This window comes from Anabrus simplex, chromosome X, assembly GCF_040414725.1.
Source record: "Anabrus simplex isolate iqAnaSimp1 chromosome X, ASM4041472v1, whole genome shotgun sequence".
In the NCBI taxonomy this organism is placed as follows: Eukaryota; Metazoa; Arthropoda; class Insecta; order Orthoptera; family Tettigoniidae; genus Anabrus; species Anabrus simplex.
The window spans coordinates 151,463,692-151,484,686 of NC_090279.1; the positions used below are offsets into that span (position 1 = coordinate 151,463,692).

Below are 20,995 nucleotides of genomic sequence, written 5' to 3' on the forward strand. Positions count from 1 at the left end.
TGGGATATCAACAAATGGAATACTGAAAAAGAAGATATAGCGTGGTGGCTGATGGCTCAAAGACTGTGGATGGCCCAGGAGGAGGGATCAACGGGGGAAGACCTGAGAGATCAATCCAGATGAGCCTGGGCAGACACACTACAGTCATTCAAGCTGAAGTGATAGCTATCACAACATGTCTTGAAGAAAATCTGAAAATGAACTATAGGAATAAAAACATTTTCATTTTTACGGATGGCCAAGCGGCCATTAAGGCACTAGAGGCAGTGCGGATAATATCCAGAATTGTCAGATATTGCCATTCACTTCTCCCGAAGCTCTCGAGGTACAACATTGTCAAAATAATATGGGTACCAGGGCATGCAGGTATAGAATGAGATGAAAAGGCAGATAAACTGGCCAGGAAAGGAGCAGAAACACATTTTGTAGGCCCAGAACCTGTATGCGGGATTTCCTATGGACAAGCCCGACACTACATAGGAAAATGAGTACAAAAGAAACAAATGGAAAACTGGAAAAATACTCCAGGATGCAGGCTTGCAAAGGAACTGATAAAAGGACCAAACAAGAAGTATACTAAAGAACTGTTGAAACTCAGCAGAGAAAATATAAGATGTGTAGTAGGACTGTTGACAGCACACTGCCATCTGAAAAAAAAAAACCAGCTACATGGAATTGGAGTAATAAGAGACAACATATGTAGGAAATGCAATGAAGCAGAGGAATCAACCGAACACATACTTTTCGAATGTGAAGCGCTGGGTAGAATCAGACTCTCCACTCTAGGACTACCAGGTGAAGAGAGAGAGAAAATCCGAGAAGGCCCAATAAGAACAACCTGCAGCTTTGTGAAGGGAGCAGGTATATCTAGATGGGAGTGCAGGATCATGGAAGCAAAAGATCTTGGAGGTCGACGCTAATTAGGAACGAATATTTAGAGGCCCCGTGAAGAAAAGAAGAAGAGCCACATGGACTAGCTTCAGTTCGGTGAAGTCTGCTTAATAACAGATAACCACAGCATGAATCGGAAGGTGCTGGTAGTGTAAAACCCTGCGTTGCAAACCCAGCTAGTCCCCCCAAGTCACCATTTCTTCTGTGTAACAGTGTACAGATTGCTCCATCTGTCACACTTACACGTTTTTTATTCTCCAATATCCAGCCAAACATTTCTGCAGGCAAGCACAGATTATTGTAAACTACACTTGCATCTAAATCACTTGACACTTTGAAGTACATAGACATATCACAATATCAATTATGTTCGATCTAAATTAATGTTTTTTGAGAAACACGAATATGTTCACCGAATGGAATTAGAGAAAAGTCTTCCCTAACCTCAGACTTATTCTCAAAATGATGTATGCACACTACAGTTTTGTCATCGACTTCAAAATAATCACGATGTATATTCCTAATCCATTTTTCACTTAATGTTCCATTCCGTAGAAAACTTAAGAATAGTTGTATGAGAGGCATTGCCATAGTTAGACTTAAGACCTGGTTCACGGCACAATCAAAACAAACACATTCTCACATTACTGTGTATAATTAAAGAACCTAAGTGTCCACTGACTCATATGAATTCACTCGCACACTTATATTCTACAAATAAACTAATATTTATCGTCAACTTTCAGGAAATTCACCAACTAGATACGATAACAATAAACCAGAACAAACCTACATTTCCAACATATCATATCCGACTACGAGTAGTGAACGCTTACAATATAGAAAGCTCCTAAAATTTATCAACAATAACATTACATTGGCCATTGTTTGTTGTGATGCGCTTTGTGCCTTCTTTTGTCTCTCATCTCCGGTAGAGGATTACTGCTGCCTTACGTCCCACTGACACGGAAAGGTCTTATGGCGACGATGGGATAGGAAAGGGCTAGGAGTGTAAAGAAAGAGGCCTTGGCCTTAATTAAGGTACAGCCCTAGCATTTTCCTAGTGTGAAAATGGGAAACCACGGAATACCATCTTCAGGGCTGCCGACAGTGGGGTTCGAATCCACTATCTCCGGGATGCAAACTCACAGCTGCGTGCCCCCAACCACACGGCCAACTCGCCCGGTCGTACCGAATGCTATGATGAACCAGTGTGTTATGTACCAGTAGTATCAGAAAATTTATAAACCGGAGGAATGGTATGCTAAGGAAGAAAGTTATCTAACTCCCAAGCTACTTCCCATCAATATTCAGGCAAACAGTAGTAGTCTTTGAACGACCGAGAGTAGCATTAAGGTCTGAGGATTGGAGTCGGTCTTGCTTAAATGTAGATGAGCGGTGATTGATGATTGATCGATTTGGTGATTGAACCATGATGCTGGCCAATTAATGCCTTTCTTGCTAACGGATATCAGTGAATATTTCTGTTATCACATAAAGAACTACTTACTTACTTTTAACTCCAAATGTACAGGAAGAAGAAGAAGAAGAGTCACTCAAAGTACACTCGACAACCATACGTTACCAGGAACTCAACTACACTACAAACCCTGTTCGGACCTAGCAACGCATATTTCAATTACCCCCTCTCCACGAGTTCAAATTTTGAGCCAAGTAGGAAGTGTACTGTGAATATTAGTTGTAATTGTTCTCGACAACTCACATCGGAACTATGTGTATGACGTGCAATGTACGTATTTTATTACGTGAATGTACCTCTGATTCATAACTAGAACATGTTTCTATTGTAAACTTTCAAATACCTACAAAAGAAAGTTCTAATAAAAAAAACATACATCCGCACCAACACAAGCAGTCAACATTTTACGATACACAGCATTCAGCCGTTGATAATTATGTATGTACAGTAGAGTCTCGTTAATCCGAACTAATTGGGACCGGAGTCTGTTCGGATTACGAAATTTTCGGATAAACCGGAAAATATTTTCTAATAATAATGTTATTCTTTTTACGTCCCGCTAACTACTTTTACGGTTTCTGGAGACGCCGAGGTGCCGGGATTTTCTCCCCCAGGAGTTCTTTTACGTGCCGGTAAATCTACTTACACGAGGCTGACGTATTTGAGCACCTTGAAATAACACCGGAATGAGCCAGGATCGAACCCGCCAAGTTGGGGTCAAAAGGCCAGCGCCTCAACCGTCTGAGGAAACTAGTTTCTACAATACAGTACAGTACACACTGTAATTTGAAATGTCCATTCTTTAGCAGTACATTAATAAAATACTGTATAAAATTACAGGAGGGTAGTTAAGAACCCGTAGAGGAGAAAACGGCTATGAAAATGACTTTAGCGAGTGGATAGAAGCTGACTGTCATAAATTAAAAACAGACCAAGAAATTGTAGCTATGGTGGAGAAAGAATCTGGAGTTGATGAGGAAAAAAGTGACGACGAAGAAGACCACAATGAACAGCTAGTGTCACATTCAGATGCCGCGGTCGCCTTAGAACTTTCCGTCGAGCAACACTCCGCTGCTACGCCCATTGATGTGATGTTTATGAGCCGCTGGTTTAACACTGCATCTTCGAGTAGGTTCCAATCACTACGGCAAAAGAAACTAACAGACTTTTTAAAGATAAACCGCCAGTGATTGATGGTTTATGATGTGTAATTATGTTTACATTAAGATATTCTAATAAATTATGACTAATAAAATGCAAGTAAATCTTCATTCTGTAATATATTCTTTCATTTCAATAAATATAACTTTTAAAAAATGAATATTTCAGTTCGGATTAACCGCACTTTCGGATTAACGAGGTTCGGATTAACGGGACTCTAGTGTAATTACCAGAACGAGATATTAAATGCAGTAAAATTGTCCAAGGTATATCTAAAACTATGCACTAAACACCTTTAGAATATCCACTAAGGACCTTACAACCTGACACCTAGATTATCAACTTACGAAATTCAGCGTAGTTTGAAAACATAATACTATACTTCAGGTCATATTAACGAAATGTGAAAACCGCTCGGAATGGAGACATCTTGTCAAGGTTGCAACACGGAAATGACGGAGTTATGAGGTCACGACGCTCACAACGACTAATGATAATAATAATAATTTCGTGTGGCTATTTCCAGCCGAGTGCAGCCTTTGTAAGGCAGACCCTCCGATGAGGGAGGGCGGAATATGCCATGTGTCGGTAACTGCGTGTTATTGTGGTGGAGGATTATGTTATGTTTGGTGTGTGAGTTGCAGGGATGTTGGGGACAGCACAAATACCTAGCCCCCGGGCCATTGGAATTAACCAATGAAGGTTAAAATCCCCGACCCGGCCGGGAATCGAACCCGGGACCCTCTGAACCGAAGTCCAGTACGCTGATCATTCAGCCAACGAGTCGGACACGACTAATGATGATGATATATATACTAGCTGATGTACCCGTGCTTCGCTACGGGATTCTCAGAAAGACTGATTTTGTGGCTTTCCTAACTGAAGTCAACAGAGATCATTACAGAAACGTCAGTATGAAAATAGCGATTACAAACAATGTTATCACATAAAATAATCAAATGAAAAACCGCACATTTTCTCACTTTTAACAAATAGCACTATGGTGCCGATCTAACAGTCCAAAGTTCCAGAACTGGAATCACAAGGTCGCAGATCGCCGTGAACACTCCTCTGCCAGCATTCTGTTAAATATGCACACTGTTCATTCCAATCAGTGCCTCAGAGTGGGGATTGAATAGCTCGAATGCTGTGATGAACCAGTGTGTTATGTACCAGAAGTATCAGCAAATTTATGAACCAGAGGAATGGTATGCTAAAGACGAAAGTTATCTAACTCCCAAGCTACTTCCCACCAAGTTAGCCGTGTGGTTAGGGGCACGCAGCTGTAAGCTTGCATCCCGGAGAAAGTGGATTCGAACCCCACTGTCGGCAGCCCTGAAGATGGTATTCCATGGTTTCCCATTTTCACAACAGGAAAATGCTGGGGCTGTACCTTAATTAAGCCAAGGCTGCTTCCTTCACACTCCTAGCCCTTTCCTATCCCATCGTCGCCATAAGACCTATCTGTCGGTGCGACGTAAGGCAGATTTTAAAAAAATACTCGGTACGCAGCAGTAATCCTCTACCGGAGATGAGTGGCAAAAGAAGGCACAAAGCACATCACAACAAACAATGGTCAATGTAATGTTAATGTTGATAAATTTTATGAGCTTTCTATATTGTAGGCCTTCACATTTAGTTTTCTTTCGACTCTGCGATATTAGGGCGTCTTATAAAATTCTTTATACCGTGGACTGTAGTTCCTTATTCTCCGACTTTACATACCGATTTTCATTAAATACTGTTTACCCATTTTCTCGTGACCCGGCGCAGATATGGACTTAGTAACAAAAATCCAAATTCATGAATATCTGTGTAATCATAGCCGGTACGGTAACAATGTATAAGACATAAATGATCGGAAATTTAATACCTACTATATAACTTTAGTTAGGTAGTATTTATCGATACGGCACTAATAACATAATTAAGTTATTTGGGAATTAAATTTTAGGCCTTCTCCTAAACTACCATTTCAGTCAGCGTTAACAAAATTATTTATGGCATACCGATTTGTATTCAATTCTCTTCGGCCATTTTCTCGTGATGCGTGTACAGACAGACAGACAGACAGACAGACAGACAGACAGACAGACAGACAGACAGACAGACAGACAGACAGACAGACAGACAGACAGACAGACAGACAGACAGACAGACAGACAGACAGACAGACAGACAGACAGACAGACAGACAGACAGACAGACAGACATTACGGAAAAGTAAAAAAGTGCGTTTTGTCTGTACATTGCTCAGAATTGAAAAATAATTGTATTTCTGTATCGGTCATGTCCACAGTAACAAGGAAATGCACTTTTTAATTTTCCGTAATTTCTGTCTGTCCGTATGAATACTGTATGTATGAATGTACGCGCATCACGAGAAAACGGCTGAAGAGAATTTAATGAAAATCGATTTGTAAAGTCGGGGAATAAGTCGCTACAATATAGGCCACAAATAATTTTGTTCACGTTGAATGAAATGGTAGTTTAGGGGAAGGCCTAAACATAACTTAAGTTATGTCTTATACATGTTTACCGTACCGGCTATGATTACACAGATATTCATGAATTTGGATTTTTGTTATTAAGTCTGTATCAGCGCAGAGTCACGAGAAAATGGGTAAACAGATTTTAATGAAAATCGGTATGTAAAGTCGGGGAATAAGTAACTACAGAATCACAGAATCGAAATAAAAGTAAATATGAAGGTCTACAATATAGAATGTTCATAAAATTGATCAACAATAACATTCCATTGTTTGTTGTGATGTGCTTTGTGTTTTCTGCTGCCACTCCTCTCCGATATATGGAATTACTGCTGCGTACCGAGTTTAACAGCCTGTCTGAATATTGGCGGAAGTAGTTCTTTAGCATGCCATTCCTTTCCTCTGGTTCATACATTTTCTGACACTACTGTACATAACACACTGGTTCATCATGGCATTCGAGCTATTCAATTAATACTCTAAGGCGCTGATTGGAATGAGCAATGTGCACATTTAACGGAATAATAGCAGAGGAGTGTTCGCGGTTGTCTGCGGCCTGGTCATTCCAGCACCGAGACTTTGGACTGTTAGATCGGCATCGCAGTACTGTTCGTTAAAAGTGAGAAAATGTGCAGTTTTTCATTTGATCGAGTATTTTATATCTGACGTTATTGTAATGATCTATGTTGACTTCAATTGGGAAAACTACAAAGACAGTCTTTCTGAGAATTCCGTAGCGAAGCACGGGTACATCAGCTAGTAATAGTATAATATGGGAATAATGATCCAGGAGAGAGATAACGATATATTCAAATAATTATAAATGTAGTTTTTCTGTAAAACAAATCCATTTTTGTTTAATCATAAATTTATAACCATATTTTTTAAGATCTTTGTTCATACAGTAGTTTAAAGTACAGTATACCAAGTTTTCGTTTGTGAAGGAATGCTGTTTTGATAAAAATATGTTTTGTGGTTGCGGTTTATCTGAAAATACGTGTTACGGAAGTTAGTGACTGAAGTGTAGGCCTAACAACCGTGCAGGTTGTGATGTAAAGTTTGGATGAATGGTGAGACAATGTTACCTAGCAACCGTGCAGGCTGTGATGTGAGGTATGGATGGATGGCCAGACAATGTTACCTAGCAACCGTGCAGGTTGTGATGTAAAGTTTGGATGAATGGTGAGACAATGTTACCTAGCAACCGTACAGGTTGTGATGTAAGGTATGGATGGATGGCCAGACAATGTTACCTAGCAACCGTGCAGACTGTGATGTAATGTTTGGATGAATTGTGAGACAATGTTACCTAGCAACCGTACAGGTTGTGATGTAAAGTTTGGATGAATGGTGAGACAATGTTACCTAGCAACCGTGCAGACTGTGATGTAAGGTATGGATGGATGGCCAGACAATGTTACCTAGCAAGCATGCAGGTTGTGATGTAAAGTTTGGATGAATGGTGAGACAATGTTACCTAACAACCGTGCAGGTTGTGATGTAAAGTTTGGATGAATGGTGAGACAATGTTACCTAACAACCGTACAGGTTGTGATGTAATGTTTGGATGAATGGTGAGACAATGTTACCTAGCAACCGTGCAGGTTGTGATGTAAAGTTTGGATGAATGGTGAGACAATGTTACCTAGCAACCGTACAGGTTGTGATGTAAAGTTTGGATGAATGGTGAGACAATGTTACCTAGAACCGTGCAGGTTGTGATGTAATGTTTGGATGAATGGTCAGACAATGTTACCTAGCGACCGTACAGGTTGTGATGTAAGGTATGGATGGATGGCCAGACAGGATTACCTAGCAACCGTGCAGGCTGCAATGTAAAGTATGGATGGACGACCAGACAATGTTACTTAGCAACCGTGCAGACTTGATGTAAGGTAAGGTTGCATGATCAGACAATGTTACTAGCAACCGTGCAGACTTGATGTAAGGTAAGGTTGGATGATCAGACAATGTTACTTAGCAACCGTGCAGACTTGATGTAAGGTAAGGTTGGATGATCAGACAATGTTACTAGCAACCGTGCAGACTTGATGTAAGGTAAGGATGGATGATCATACAATGTTACCTAACAACCGTACAGGTTGTGATGAAAGGTATGGATGGATGACCAGACAATATTACCTAACAACCGTGCAGGCTATGTCTTACGGCTGGTTGTCATCTGAAATTAGCAGCCATTGATGGATGGTCATGATCTGGAGATATTTTTAAGATCATTCTATCTTCACATAGGGAAAAACGGAAGGGGGTATATTGGTAACGATTGTTTAGCATCACAGCTTGTAATTGTGGCAAACATATAAAGAGGAACTCTCGAAAATACCCCTGTATTTAATCGAGAGTCCCTCTTTCTCTTCAGGATATTTCTGTACGTACAAACAAGGACTGAATTTTTCTGGCACACTTTTCAGAAGTTTTCATATCTTTTGATGGGCGCTGCGTTTACTGTAACTTGTAAATTAAGAATTTTACATGTGTGAGTTCTAACATGCAAATAAAGCTTTTCCGAGCCCATGTTTGTATAATATATCTTTCTCTATGTGTGAAGAAGGTGTCCTGAAAGTGTCTTGTCTCCACTCCTGTTCATCATTATCATGGACCGGATAATAAAATCTATTACATTGCAAAGAGGTAAATGCTTTAATACTTACAGGTGATGATGATAATATTTGTTGTTAAGGGGGACTAATAGCTAGGTCACCGACCTCTAATCATACCAAGTGCAGTGAAATGAAATGCCTTATTTTCTGAGATGATGCTTGTTATAAAAAGGGGTCCAAAATCCAGATCACCAGCCCCTTACATTAGTACTAATCACTGGTAAAGCAGAATCATGGCTTTCCTCATATAGTGGTACTAATCACAGGTAATACAGACCCATGATATATCACACATAATGGCACCACTCGCAGGCAACACAGACCCATGGTGTTTCTCACATAGTAGGAATAATCACAGATTATATTCTGATCTGGGGAGAAAATGAAGCAGAAGTACAGGAGAAAATAAATCTGTGGAATGGCAAGTTTAAAGAATATGGACTAAATATCAAAAAATGTTAAAACAAAAATGGTTGAAATGACTATCAACAGGAAAGGCATAGTTCCACAATTTTCCTGTAGGGAACTCTGTTACCTACAATCTTTACATAACTTCAAATACTTTAGAAGTATCCTTTCAAAATATAAAACAATAAACCAAGACATACTTAATAAGATTTTGAAAGCTTTTCAATTTCATTTTCAAGTGAGAAATCTAATCTGGGATGATGGAATACCCCATAAAGCAAAACTGACAATGTTTTATACCTATTTCATTCCAATTCTCACCTATGGACTAGAAACTTTTAGGAGGATGCAGGCTACAATAGTTGGGACATGTTATGAGGATGGACAGAATGAGAACAGAAAGGGATGACAGGTAAGTAAAAGGGAAGAGGCCAGTTGGGAGACCAAGGAATTGATGGATAGATACAGTAAAATCGGAGGTGAGCAAGAGGGGAAGGAAAGGGGGCAGTTGTAGAAGATAGGTGGTCTAATGTTCTAAGGGGAAGGAGATTGCAGGCTAAGGGCTCTATTCAGGATCAGAATTCAGGACAGGTGTCTGTGCGAAATCGGTACGAGTCACTCCAGGTAGAACAACAGAGGGAAGATGAGGGACAGGGAACTGTTGCTGAGATGTGTGTAAGAAGGAGGAAGGGAAAAGGTAGGAAAGGGAAATATAGAGTAGAAAATAAGAAAAGACAGGTGAAACAGGGTCATGGGAAGGATAAAAGGGAGGAGGAAGTAGCTTCTGCAGCTATCAGTAAATATAGGGCTGACCAGGAGGAGAGGGGATCAAATGAGGTGGGTAGGGTTGAGGCTCTGGTCATGGGGGATTCCATCGTTAGACACGTGGGGAAAGTGTGTGGAGGAAAGAGAACCAGTATCCAGGAATTAGGTTGAGGCAGATGTTGAGGAAAGTAGAAGAGAGGGAGAAGGGGAAAGTGTGTGGAGGAAAGAGAACCAGTATCCAGGAATTAGGTTGAGGCAGATGTTGAGGAAAGTAGAAGAGAGGGAGAAGGGGAAGGAGAAGGTGGTAGTGTTTCACATTGGTACCAACAACATAAGGGTGACTAACCTAAATGCAGATCAGTATTGATTGATTGAAGAGGAATTCAAGTGAGAGGACATAGAGGAACAGAAACTATAGGTTGATAGGAAGAAGTGGCGAGTGCTTGTACACCACAGTGGGAAAAATGGAGCTGGAAAATGATGTTGATGGTGAATGTATGTGCATGTATATAGTTTCAGGATAAATGTGCGTAGTCACAAGTCCGTGCAATACTACCACGCTAGGTCCAGTTTTTTTACCCAATCAACTGGTTCATCCAATTTGCAGTGAATGTCCATTAGGTTTCCTTTGAAAGCTCGAATTGGGCAGTCAGCAACAATGTGGTGGATTGACTGAGAAGAGGCACCACAATCACAATCTGCAGAGCTACTCCAACCCCATTTGCACAATAGATAACCACATCTGCCTTGTCCAGTTCTTATCCGATTGATGATTCTCCATTGTCGCCTTGGAAGATCAAATCCTTGTACACGTTGAGAAAGATTCTCAACTAGATGTTTGTTGACTACTGAAGACTGATCCCAGTGGGCCTTCCATGAACTATTAACATGAAAAAGAGTTTCTTTCAAGATCAGTTGCTTTACGCCAGGGTGGTTTTCTTGAGTTCAGTCGTTGATGTTCAGTGTTTGTAAAATCTTGATGGATGGGTAGTTGGGGATTCTGCTGAATGTTTTTCCAAACCTTTAGGAGAGCTTCTGATCGTCTTAGGGCTGGAGGGGGAATGTTGCTGGGAACAGGAAGCCATAGCGTGTTCGTGCTCCGAATGCATCCCGCGATTATGCGCATTGCCTGATTGAGTTGAACATCAACCTTCTTAGTGTGAACACTATTGATCCAAGAGGGGCAGCAGTATTCAGCATGATAAGGCGAATGCTATAAATTAGTTGGACTAAAAAAAGAACCAACGAAAGTGCGGTATACTGCGAGAAATACAGGAAAGAAACAGCTGATGATAACAATACATAGAAGAGCAACTAAATTCATTGGACACACAGTGCGTCATAATACCTTTCTAACCAATCTACTGGACGGAAAGATCTTAGGAAAGAAGGGAAGAGGTTGACCTAGGAAGCAATTCCTTCAAGTATTGATGCAAAACGTTGGATGTAGTTCCTACTGTGAGATGAAACGACAAGCTGAAGACAGAAGACAATGGTTGAATCGACAAGGCCTTTCCTTTAGACATTGATTGATTGATTGATTGATTGATTGATTGATTGGAGTTTTTAAACGCAGATATATCATAATAATATTATGTGAAATTCAAGAGGACAAACTAGGGCAAGTATTCTTTCATAAGAAGAGGAATTGAATCGTTTATTTTTAAAACCCCATAAGTCTCTCATTTCGTAATTGTCTGTATTGTGTGAGAAAATGAAAGCTGCAACGGACGTGCGTCATTCTGTGCAGAAATCCTGTGAGTCTGATGAATAGAATGGATGTGATGACACTGGGAACTTTGGGTATGGTTTCGAAACTCTGTAAAACATTGATTTGCGGAGTTTCTGAACGTAACTATTGTTGACTACAACTCTGATGACCTCTACTGTTTAAAAAAATCTGCCCTGTTCGTTGAATCCCATGGGAAGGGAGTGCCTCGAGATATGAAAGTAAAGTTTCAGGTATTCTAGGGACCACTTTGGTATAGTTAAATACTACCAAGGACGTTGATGGTCTTATAAGCTAAATCGTCAGGCTTCTTAACAGTACTCCCAGTGCCACTGTGATGCCAGAAGAAAAGAGCGTGCAAACAGAACCTTCCAATTAATATACAGAATATGGAGGATTTGAAAATATTGTAAGGATACATGCCGAATGAAAGGAAAATTCAAAGATTCTGGAAAATCGCATATGAGTGAGATATCACTGAGAGAGAGACTGGTTAAAAAAGGTTGTTCATTTCGAAATCATTTCTACGGTGTGTACATTCATAAAAAACGAAATTTTCTTAAGTTTCTGGCGATGTTGTTACTAACTGACGCGGAAACTATTTTCTAGATATAGGGGCCGATGACCTTCGATGTTAGGCCCCTTTAAACAGCAAGCATCATCATCATCATCATCATTTTCTAGATGAATATTGTAATTCTACATATTATTGTAAGAAACATGTGCCATGTTATGATAAAAAATTCTTCATTAGTTTTTGAAATTCCGTAAGTCATGAACATGTAAACCAGTCTTGCAACAATTATAATATGTTTTATACAAGTAAATTACACATCTCTATGGTATGCTGAATCAAGGTTTACATTTTAGAAGCAAAAAAGCATTTAAAAGTTATCTACGTAAATATTAAGTTCTTCTTATTTTCCCACAAATTTGCAATTCTCGACTTAAGGGGTTTAAAAACAAATGATTCAATTAGAAACTGGAATAATTTATCAAGGAGGATCTTCGATTAATTTCGAAGGTCTTTGAAATCATTAATTAAGATAAGACTAGGTAAAGAATTTATTATTATTATTATTATTATTATTATTATTATTATTATTATTATTATTATTATTATTATTATTATTATTATTATTATTATTATTATTATTATTTACAATTTGCTTTACGTCGCACAGACACCGATAGGTCTTATGGCGACATTGCGACGATTGCGAAGGAAGCGACTCTACATTCAGTAGAGCCGTAGCATTTCCCTGGTGTGAAAATGTGAAATCACGGAAAGGCATAGTCAGGGCTGCCGACAGAGGGATTCGAATCCACTATTTTCCGAAGTAAACAGGAAACCTGTCACCTGGGTGAAATCCCTCAGTACAGATCAGTGGTCAACCACTGATTGATACCAATCTTTCGCGAACCACAGAGTGGAAATATTATTCCCTTATAGCTACAGTATGTTAATGATAGTGACGCAATCATTTGTTGTTGAACATTCAGTCACACTCACTCTGGCGGAATTCATAACAGCGCAGTTAGTTATTGGTGACGCCATCGCAGCAATCTGCCTGGTAGTACCAGGATTGAAGTCTGCTCTATGATTTGGCCTCCCCTACTCAGTGACCTTATGACGAAACTTTTCAGATTTCCTTCCTGTGATAGGCATGGCAATAATGATAACACTATTGCCGAATCTTCTAAGTTTTTTTTTTCTTTGCTAGTTGCTTTACGTCGCACCGACACAGATAGGTCTTATGACGGCGATGGGACAGGAAAGGGCTAGGAGTGGGAAGGAAGCGGCCGTGGCCCTAATTAAGGTACAGCCCCAGCATTTGCCTGGTGTGAAAATTGGGAAACCACGGAAAACCATTTTCAGGGCTACCGATAGTGGGGTTCGAACCTACTATCTCCCGAATACTGGATACCGGCCGCACTTAAGCGACTGCAGCTATCGAGCTCGGTCTTCTAAGTTTCAGATCTTCTAGATCAGATGCGGCGCCATCTGGGTGACTTGGCTGAAAATTCCGACATTCCAGACTCTCTGACTCACGTAAAAACAATGTTTTAAATCCGAATTTGGCCAACTGTAGAACCTAAGGCTATCTGTCCAATATTGCATTCTTCTTCTTCTTCTTCTTCTTCTATTCCCAGAACTTCTTCATTATTTCTCTTCTGATCTTTCCCTGTTCCAATCTGTGGATACGTTTTGGTGGTTTCTCTTTGAATGTCATCATGTTGCTAATTTGGCTTCTGAACTGTTCACATATGACGTAAGTCTAAGTCAATCAATCAATCAATCAATCAATCAATCAATCAATCAATCAATCAATCAATCAATCAATCAATCAATCAATCAATCAATCAATCAATCAATCAATCAATCAATCAATCAATCAATCAATCAATCAATCAATCAATCAATCAATCAATCAAGATCTGCAATTAGGGCAGTCGTCCAGATAACAGATACCCTATCTGTTGTTTTCCTAGTCTTTTCTGAAATAATTGCAAAGAATTTTGAAATTTATTGAACACCTCCCTTAGTAAATTATTCCAATCTCTAACTCCCCTACCCCCTGTGGGGGGGGGGAGTAGAATAACATCCTAGATATCTCTTGCATGTCGTAAGAGGCGACTAAAAGCGCCCCAGGGGTTCTGTACTCGGGAGCGTGGGTTGGCGACCATGGGGCCCTCAGCTGAGTCGTGGCATTGCTTCCACTTATTTGTGCCAGGCTCCTCGCTTTCATCTATTATATCGGACCCCCCCGCCCTCCGGTCAACTCTTGTTCTATTCGAACCCCGAGGGTATTAGAACATTCGAGGCCTTGTCTTTGTTCGGCCGATACCTTCAATTTTCTAACTGTCTAATCCCTTCAATTTTTCTCTCTGATTAGTGTTATATAGACGATGGTTGCCCAGTTGTACTCCCTCTTAAAACAATAATCACTGCCACCATCTAACTCCTCTTCCTATAAACAAATATTTGCCCCAATGTTTCCCCTTGAATTCCAACTTTATCTTCATATTATGATCTTTCCTTCTTTAAAAAAAAACATTTGCTACTCAAACTTATTCGTCTGCTAATTTCATTCCACACCATCTCTCCTCTGACAGCTGGGAACATACCGCTTAGTCGAGCGGCTAGTCTCCTTTCTCCCAAACCGGGCGAGTTGGCCGTGCGGTCAGGGGGACGCGGCTGTGAGCTTGTATCCGGGAGATAGTGGGTTCGAACCCCACTGTCGGCAGCCCTGAAGATGGTTTTCCGTGCTTTCCCAGTTTCACACCAGGCAAATGTTGGGGCTGTACCTTAATGAAGGCCACGGCCGTTTCCTTCCAACTCCTAGGCCTTTCCTGTGCCATCATCGCCATAAGACCTATCTGTGTCGGTGCGACGTAAAGCAACTGGCAACCTTTCTCCCAAATCTTCCCAGCCTACACTTTGCAACATTTTCGCCCTCTTCACTTCTTCCACCCACTTCGTTGTAGCCTTCAGTCCTACAAGTACTTAAAAGTTCTTCGTCCATTCTCATCAGATATTCATAGAATTTCAACCTTCGTTTCTGTATTTAAACAGAAATATTTTTCAGTGTGCCTGTAAAGCCCCTCGTTCTTTCTTTTCTTCCATATTCCATCAATATCTCTCAGATTTTCCTTTCCTTTTATTCGCTTTTCTGCTGTTTACCTTTCATATTCAGTATTAGGCACCCCGAACCATACAGACCCACTGGTTGTATTTATTTATTTATTTATTTATTTATTTATTTATTTATTTATTTATTTATTTATTTATTTATTTATTTATTTGAGACAGAAGCAAACAATATATATATAATTATACATGTTACAATCATAAATTAAGTCACACCACTGTAGGCCAGTGACGTGCAATCTCAACAGCATTTGGTGTCGCAAGGAGATCTTCTACTATATAAGATGTAGGGCACAGAAGCCAATCCAGTATATGTTCCATGGTCTGAGATTCTCTGCAGTCGCAGTTAACGATGTCGACAGGGAAGTGCCATTTCTGGAGATTGCTTTTGGATCTTCCAACTTCTGAACAAAGACGACTGAGTGATCTTTACACAATCCACTTTTGTTCAGGCCCAGGTGGAAGGCTTTCCGAAGGGCGAGGCCAGATAGAGTTATTCCAAAGTCGAGAAATCCATGTTTGTTTTCTTGCTATAATCGATGTAGTTTGCAAGACTGCAGTGGTTTTGGGGAAGATTCTCGTGGATCTCAATCTAGGGGTAGCTGACATATAACCATATAGAGGATGGGATTGGTGATGGACCTGTTTAGTTCTCTCTGCATTGGTAGCTACCTCGCGACGTATACGGTATCTGGTGGCGCTATCTCTGGTAAGAGTTTTACAAGAGGTGTAGGCCTCAAACAACGTGTAATATACCTACATGTTTTATGGAGCGCCTTGTCAAATTAATGAGAAATACGGTTTTACTAATTGTACTGTAGTGTCTGAGTTTAGCCTTGAGGGGTATCACTCGCTTGTTTTACCTCTTCTGAATTAGTCTTTCTTTATCCAGCCCATTTGGTTGTATCCATTATCCCAGATATTTGAAGTTCTCAATTCTTTCTTTCAGATATTCCTTGTTTTACACCCATATAGAACCACACTCCAGACGAAACATTTCCTTACAGTCAGGTTGGTATATTGCGCGATTAACAGCACTTAAAAAGGCTTCCTTTCCGTCGGCCATTCTTCCTCTAACATTCTCCGTACAACTTCCGTTGTTGGTAACCATGCTTGTAAGTTATTTGAATAAATGCACCTCTTATAGTTTTTCATCATCATCATCATCTGTTTACCCTCCAGGTTTGGTTTTTCCCTCGGACTTAGCGAGGGATCCCACCTCTACCGCCTCAAGGGCAGTGTCCTGGAGCTTCAGACTCTTGGTCGGGGGATACAACTGGGGAGTATGACCAGTACCTCGCCCAGGCGGCCTCACCTGCTATGCTGAACAGGGCCCTTGTGGAGGGATGGGAAGATTGGAAGGGATAGGCAAGGAAGAGGGAAGGAAGCGGCCGTGGCCTTAAGTTAGGTACCATCCCGGCATTCGCCTGGAGGAGAAGTGGGAAACCACGGAAAACCACTTCCAGGATGGCTGAGGTGGGAATCGAACCCACCTCTACTCAGTTGACCTCCCGAGGCTGAGTGGACCCCGTTCCAGCCCTCGTACCACTTTTCAAATTTCGTGGCAGAGCCGGGAATCGAACCCGGACCTCCGGGGGTGGCAGCTATCTTATAATTTTTGACCACCAATATTGACATTCATTGTCCTCTCATCCTTACCTACTCTCATTACTTTTTCTTTTGACATAAATATGCCTTTGGTTGGGGGTCATCCTAAAATTTGTGCAACGTGTCGCGATAAAATGTTTGACAGAAGTGTAACCATAGCAACCGTGTAGGCAGTGATGTAAGATATGGATCAAGACCAACTACAATATATCAGACCTTAATGTAGCTATCGATATTAGCCCGCCTGATGGCCATGGTCGTTAAGGCGCTGAAGTGAAAACGGTCTGACACCGAGGTTAGCCAGTTCGAGTTCCGTTGGTCGAAAAAATTTTCCACCATCAGAATGTTGGCCGGCAGGGTAGGGGAGGTGGTGGTATACAATTTCTAATCACTAGATTGCATGCCAAAAGCCTGGATTAAATTCCAAACCTTTCCGCAGTGCTCCTATAGAGTGAGGGCATATAATACTGTTGATGGTGATTCGTCCGTCGGATGGAGACATTAAGCCTTGAGCAGCTATTCGACAGGAGTAGGCTATGTGCCGGCATCGGGTTTTACCCTCTCCCTATCATATATCACGTCACTCATTTCATTAACTCCTCTGATGAGGTTGACGTCAGGAAGGGCATCCGGTCATAAAAACCCGCCGCGACAGATTCATCTCACCTCATACCCGACCATGAGGGAAACGGGACAAGGGTTGGACAAACAAACAATGTAGCTATCGATATTGGCTAAAATGGCGCCGCGATTTGTTCAAATGTAAACATAAGCATGTGCGAAGCATCAGTTTGGTTCTTTCAGTTGGTTTGGTTTGATTAAGATTAGTGTAGTAATGTTTTTATTGAAATTTGGTTTTAAAACTACTTTGATATATTAGGACGTGTCGATCGTATTGTGTGACTGAATCTAATTCACATTCAGATCAAGTATACTTACTGCATCGTGATGATTTCGTAGTTACAAATAATTTACTAGGGTGCATTAAAACATTCGAGGATAAATTTGTCAATAGAGAGGATGTTTTCCGTGTACTTCATGAGCTATATTTTCCGGATAAGGCCAAAAATCTGTGTTGGTGCCTATCTTAGTACATTTCTCAATTACTATACCTTTTGAGGTTTTTAGAAGTGAGGTTATGAAAGGAGATACAGCTATTTGTTTTATCTGTGAATGAAGATTATTTTCTCTTTCTTAAATTAGAGGACAAGGTATCAACTAATATCCTATCAACGATTTGGGTGTTAAAGTGTTTTATACGAAAATGCATATGCCACCAGAGAACTTCAAACACATTCTCCTCTTGATTAGTGAAACAGATGTACATCAGTTTGGTGAATCATTATGAGAGAATTGAAATTCATGAGAACGTTATGTTTCTAATACATTTCTTGAACGAGGTAGGCTATTATATTTAAAAGAGTATGGTAATACAAATACATGCATTTCTAAAACAAGTATTTATTTATAGGAAGAAGAATCGGTCTGGAATAATTTACAAAGGGTGCCCCCTACTATATCTAAACCAATTGGATAAATTACCAACTTCTTTGAAATCATTTAAGAAACAACGAAGGTAAACAATTAATACGTAATCTGCCACTTGGACGACAGCCCCAAATTCAGATCATTGGTGATTGATTGACTATATTGAAACTGCTACACATTGAAACGCATCAGATATTCTCCCAGGAATGTTACCGGTATTTTAGAATGCAATCCTATATTATCTATTCCCTGGACGATACTAGTTCATAGAAAAGACTTATATTTTGAGCGGTCTACATACTGCTTATCTAAATACAGGGTTATTCTGAATGATTGTCGGGGTTTCGTGATTTTTATTTTTTTGAAAACGTGGAAAACGTACCATTTTTATTGTTGCAGTAACGGTTAGACAAACTCTCAAAGTTTTGTTTTGCATCAACTGTAGTACATAAGTTACCACCAGATGGCAGTAATAGCAGTGTTTAACAAAATGGCGGTTAGCGATAAGGAGAAAGCTTTTTGTACTCTTGAATTTCATCAACACCGATCCGTTACCAGAGTCCAGCGCCATTTTCGGACAAAATACGGGAAGGAACTTCCTTCCGACATCTCTATTCGCAGATGGTACGCACAGTTTGTGGATACAGGTTGTTTGTGTAAAGGGAAAAGCAGTGGGCGTCCCGCTGTGTCAGAAGCGGATGTGAATCGGATTAGGGGAGCTTATCTCCGTAGTCCTAAGAAATCAACTATGAGATGTAGCAGGGAACTGCATGTTCCTCAAACCACAGTATGGAGCGTGTTACGAAGGCGCCTAAAGGTAAAGCCATATCACCTACAACTGCGTCAAGCCCTAACAGCTAATGACAAAGCCCTACCGTACGTTTCAACTTTTGCATAGCACTGCAGGAACGGATTGAAGAAGATGATGGTTTTCTTGACAGAGTAGTTTTCAGTGACGAAGCTACTTTTCATGTCAGTGGAAAGGTAAACAAGCAAAACGTTCGCATTTGGGGTGCAACGAACCCCTATTGTTTTGTGGAACATGTGCGAGACTCTCCTAAGGTGAATGTGTTCTGTGTCGTTTCAAATACGAAGGTCTATGGCCCGTTCTTCTTCAATAAACAGACAGTAACAGGGCTGACTTACCTTGACACGCTCACAGGATGGCTGTTAACGACAGGGATGATTACGTGGTGCAACAAGATGGTGCGCCACCTCATTTCCACAGGGAGGTTAGAGCATTTTTAAACCAAGAACTTCCACAACGATGGATGGGACGCGGAACGGAAGGTGATCTGATGCTCTTACCCTTTCCACCACGTTCACCAGATCTTACACCATGCGATCTCTTCCTGTGGGGTTATGTTAAAGACCAGGTATTTGTTCCTCCTCTACCGGTGGATATTCAGGAAGTGAAGCAGCGCATCCAAACCGCCTTCGAAAGCTTCACCGCTGCCATGTTGACTCGTGTGTGGGAAGAGATGGGCTATCGAGTAGATGTGTGTAGAGTGACACAAGGCGCACATATCGAGCATTTGTAATGCATGTCAAAATAACTTTATGAGTTACAGTACACAATAAAACAAGATTCATATTCATACGTCAATTACGCTGTGAGTTATGAATTTTTGTAACCCCGACAATCATTTAGAATAACCCTGTATAGGCTTTTTCTAGATAGTATTGGTCTATTACCCAAAGTAAAGTATTGTGTTGATTATTTTTGACAACTTAGCAATTCAAAACAATAATCAGAAGGTTACGTTTATGTATCACAGGCTTGTTTACATTCAACCGATGCGTCGGCCATGTTGATTTTGTATTAAGGTCTGATACTATTGCAGATGGGGACGGCCATGGCCGGGAGAGATGGTGGTGGTGGTGATTATTGTTTTAAGAGGAAGTACAACTAGGCTATCATCCTCATATAACACTAATCAGAGGAAAAAATGGAAGGGATCCGACACTTCGAAATATGAAGGTATCGGCCGAAAATAGACAAGGGCCACGAAGGGCGTGAATATTAAAGACTCCCTAGCCCTCGGAAACCTAATAGCGTTGGGGTCGGAAAAGAAAAAGAGTTGACCAAGGGAGGTCGGATAGGATAGATGAAAATGAGGAGCCTGGCACATTAAGTAGAAGCAATGACAGGACTCAGCTAAGGGCCCCGTCGCCGCCAAACCATGCTCCAAAGTTCAGAGCCCCTCGAGCCCCCTTTAGTCACCTCTTATGACGGGCAGGGGATACCCTGGATGTTATTCTACCGTCCCCACCCACAGGAGATGACCGGGAGACATGTCTATGATAATTTAATTTTCGCAAAGGGAAAATGGTTTTTTTTTTAATTTTTTTATGTTTATTAACATCCCAAACTCTTCTCCAATTCTTACGATTTCTTCCATCATTCTCTGTGTCTGCAGCGATAGCCTAGTCATCTGCGTACTTCACAGTCTTTATAATTTCCCCTCCAACTATTCTTTTATTTTGTAGCACTTGCTTCATCATATCTGTATATAAATTGAATAGCGTTCCTTGTGTCACAGATGACTAGTACCATCTAGATCGCCGACTCAAGCGCTGGTAGTGAGGCTGCGTGGACCATTTCTCGGAATGGCAAAACACAACTTAACTGCTGAAAATGGTACTTACGTAAAATATATATTTAATGGTTCTTGACTATTTCTTGATAAGAAATGATATGCA

General features: G+C 40.6%; 1 pseudogene; it reads left to right on the top strand.

Annotated features, from left to right (window-relative positions):
• The first annotated feature begins 3,318 nt into the window (after nt 1–3,318).
• Nucleotides 3,319–19,833, top strand: LOC136886726 (uncharacterized; annotated as a pseudogene).
• Nucleotides 19,834–20,995: the final 1,162 nt, after the last annotated feature.